We start from the raw sequence: 4,283 nt of genomic DNA on the forward strand, positions 1-4,283 counted from the left end.
CCTGCTGTGTGATTGATTGACGGCTCAGGCAGTCACAGCTGGGTTTGCTCTGCCCCTGCTGTGTGATTGGCAGATCTGCCAGGCCATGGCTGGGGACGGGGCTCTGTCCCACCTCATTCCAAGGTCTGTCCCAGCCCCGGCCCCACTCGGGCATTCCGAGCATCCCGACGGGTCTGGGGACATTGATGTCATCCAGCCTCTGACAGCAACCATGGGGACACTGCGGAACCTCATGGAACCAAAGAGACCATTTTGACACTCTGGTGCCTCATGCAATCAGGGGCACCTTTGTGAGACTCAGGACCCCAATGGAACCAAGGGTCAGTGATGAAGCTGTGCGGCCCAGAGAACCAAGGAGCCTTTGTTACACAGCAGGGCCACATGGAGCCCAGGGGCCGTGGTGACTCTGCAGGACCTTAGGGAAGCAAGGGGCCATTGTTTACACTACAGAAGCAGGGAGAATATTGTGACAAGGAGAATATCGGGACACTACAGGGACTCCTGGAATCAAGGAGAACATTGTGACACTGTGAGGCCCCATGGAACTAAGGCAACATGGAACAGGTCTGGCTGGCTGGGCCTCCCGGGGGCCACCTGGCAAGACTGGCTGATCCTGGAATGTTGAGGACTGCCTCTCATCAGCTCCTGGAGCACTAAGGCTCTGTGCTTTCCTTCCTATGGAAAAGTACCAGCCCCTTTTGCAGGTTCCCACGGCTGAAACTGATATTCCCCCTGAAAAAGCACTACATACAAGGCTTGCTCCCAGCCAAAATCTGCTAGGAGTAACAGCTCTGGGTGGCCACCGTTTCCTGAGGGCTGCCTCTCATCTACCACTCTAAGGGTCGGTGTGAAGTTTCCCTCATTTTTGCCTCATGACCCTCTCAAGAAGACCTCAAGGACCCCCGCCCAGGTTGACTCTGGACAATGGTTTTCTGGCCTGCTTGAGGTGGGTGCTTGCCAAGGGACTCTTTGCAGGTGTGTTGTGCTCACTGGACTGTGCTGTCATGGTACCAGCTGAAGCCTGCATGTACTGCACGACCGCACCTGTCTCTTGGAGCACCACACAATGCTCCATAAATCTCCCCGCCTCTTGGCCACAAGCCACTCGCTTTGGAAAAGGACTACAAAAGAGCGATCCTCTGGAGAAGACCCTGAGTACTCCCCACGGATGACCACCCTTCCATTGGTTGGCCCACCATGACCTTGGTCTCGTCTGTTGGTAGCTACTTCCCCCTTCCCCTCCTTTTCTCTCTCTATACTCCGTTTCCTATATCTCTCCCCTCTAGCGCAACTGAATTGTTTGGCATTCAATAAAAATGCATTGCTGTTGTTGAATAAACTGATTTGTCCCCCGCTATTTACCTGTTTGCACCTCTGAGATCGAACAATCCTCGGCCTGTGTTGGCAGATGGTGACACACCCCCACCCCCCCCCCCCATCCCCCATGCCCCTGCTTCTCCCAGTTGATTGCTGATCGTGGTGTGACATGGAATGGAACATCCCTTGGGCCAGTCCAGCCCAGCTGTCCCATCCCTGTTCCCTCAGGAACACTTGCCCATCCCAAGTCCATGGGTTGGAGGGGCTTGCAGACACGCCTCGTGGGGCGAGCACTGTGACAAGGACAGGAGAACAGAACAACATTTACACTTACCAAGGGCAGAGAACAGAAGAGCACAGTCTTGGAGAAACGCACAAAGGATGTAGCCGAGGCAAACGGAGCGTGCACAAAACGCAAGGAGAATGTCAGCTCAGCTCTGCAAGGCTGACAAAAGCAGAAGTTATACACAACAATAATATTGCCCTTCCTCAAAAGCGGGGATCAAAGAGCAGTCACCTAAAAAGGACAGTGCATGTTGAAGACACACTCCAAAGAACCATAGAAGGACTTGTGAGAAGGGGTGCAATTATGGCAAATAAATTCCAGGTGGGGTTAACTAATGAATACATCATCAGTGTGAGTGATAAAAGCTCCGATTGCCTGGTGGCCAGTGCACTCGAGTAGATGAAGGATTGCCCAAGTGACCACCATGGTGTAATAAAGAATACCTGCTCTCAAATCCTCAAAACTGTGTTCAAAAGTTGCTATCCAGCAGATTTCAGTATCAGTGGTGTCCCTGACTCCATTATGCCCCTTGCACACTTTCACGAGGGCCCCTTGGTTCCACGAGGCCCTGCTGGATAACAGTGGACCCTTGGTTCCATTTGGGTCTGTACTGTCAAAATGGCCTCCTTAGTTCTGCACTGCCACAATGCTCTCTCCTTGGTGCCACGAGGCCTTGGTGTGTCACAACAGCCTCTCGGTTCCATGAACTGCCATAGTGTCAGCACGGTCTCTTGCATCTGCAGTATCACGATGGACAATTGGTTACAAGCAGCCCCGCTGTGTCACAACGACTACTTGGTTCATGAGGCCCCACAGTGTCACCATGGCCCCTTGGTTCCCCGAGGCCTCGCTGTAGAACAATGGCCTCTCAGTTCCAGGAGGTTTTGTACTGTCAACAGTGCTCTCCTTGGTTCTACAGTGGCTGCTTGCTTCCATAATTCTTCCTCAGTGTCACAGTGGTCTCCTTGGTTCCATGAGGCTCTGCAATGTCCCAATATCCCATCGTTTCCATGAGCTTCTGTCCCATCAACCATGTCCTTTGCTCCAGTGAGGCCCCGCAACGGCACACCGGACCCTTGGCTCCATGAGGTTCCATAGTGTAACATGGGTGCCTTGATTCCAAGAGGTTCTGCTGGGTCACACTGGACCCTTGGTTCCATGAGGTTCCGTGGTATCGCCATGGTTTCCCTGGATCCGCAGTAGCGCTACGGACCATAGGTTTCATGCAGCTTTGCTGTGCTACAGTGGCTCCTTGGTTCCATCAAGTGCCACTGTGTAACAAGGGAATCTTGGTCCCATGAGGTTCTGGACTGTCACAATGGTGTCCTTGGTTCTGGACTCTAACAACGGACCCTTGGTTCCACGAGGTTCCATTACGTCACAATGCTCTCCTTGGTTCCACAAGGCCTTGCTTTGTCACAAGGGACCCTTGGTTCCATGAGCTTCCGTAGTGTAACCATGGTCTCCTGGGATCTGCATTGTCACAATGGACAATTGGTTGCATGGGAGCCTGCTGTGTCACAAGAGAGCCTTAGCTCCATGACGTTCTGGACTGTCACAGTGGTCTCCCTGCTTCAACGAGGCCCTGGAGTGTCTCGAGGGCTGCTTGGTTCTGTGAGCTTCCACAACGTCCCAATGGTCTCCTTGTTTCTGCAGTGTCATAGTGGACTCTTGGTTCCATGAGGTTCCTAAATGTCACAGGTCTCCTTGGTTCCATGTGGCCCTGCTGTGTCACCCCAGCCCCTTGGTTCCAGGAGTTTCTGGGCTGTCAACAGTGGTTCCTTTGTTCCAATCAGGCACCGCTGTGTCACACTGCACCCTGGCTTCCATGAAGTTCTTCAGTGTCACAGTGGCCCCTTGGATCCATGCGGTCCCATAGTGTCACCATGGTCTCCTTGGACCTGCATTGTCATCAGGGACCATTGGTTCCATGTGGCCTGGCTGTGTCACAGTGATGTGGATTCCGTAATTGCCTTCAGTGTCACAATGGAGCCTTGTTTCTGTGAGGCTCTCAACTGTCACAACTGTCTCCTTGGTTCCATCAGCCCCCGCTGTGTCACAAGGGTCCCCTTGGTTCCATGAGCACACCAAAGCTTTGCATAAACATTGAGCAGCACCTGCTTAACACACCTGGGAACATCTGTCTGCATTCAAAAGACAGGTCACAGCTGAGAAAGGCACCAGCAGCTTCCATCTGCAACAGAGATGCAGGGAAAGGACAAGGACAGAGAATTCAGCTGCAAGACTCCGAGAATTCTGCATCCAGACATCATTTCTGGTCCCACTGTCCCTAGTAGAAAGGTGTCATCATTCCAGGTTCCAGGCAGCCTGTACTCAGCATGTGCTTCTACAGTGGGGGTTTGTCGTTTAGGAAAACCTGCTCAGGCTTTTCCCTTCTTTCCTCACAAACAGGAATACTTGTCCTGGGCCTGGATGCAGGCAGAGCCCTGAGGAGAGCACGTGGGACATGGTGCAGTGGGCAGGGACAGCCAGCTGCAGAGTTCAGGGGGAAGGGCTTCTGGTGCAGGGCCAGGCATGTCAGTCCCAGCTGGGCCATGTCAGACATGTCCCCAGGCTGGGCTTGGGGAGCAGCTTGTCCAAACAGGGTCAGCCTGCAAGGGGCTCATTCTTCTGTGGGCCCACACTTCCTAAGGAGACATTCAGCATCAAGATCACCTGG

Source organism: Sturnus vulgaris, unplaced genomic scaffold, assembly GCF_052056855.1.
Source record: "Sturnus vulgaris isolate bStuVul1 unplaced genomic scaffold, bStuVul1.hap1 Scaffold_118, whole genome shotgun sequence".
NCBI lineage: Eukaryota > Metazoa > Chordata > Aves > Passeriformes > Sturnidae > Sturnus > Sturnus vulgaris.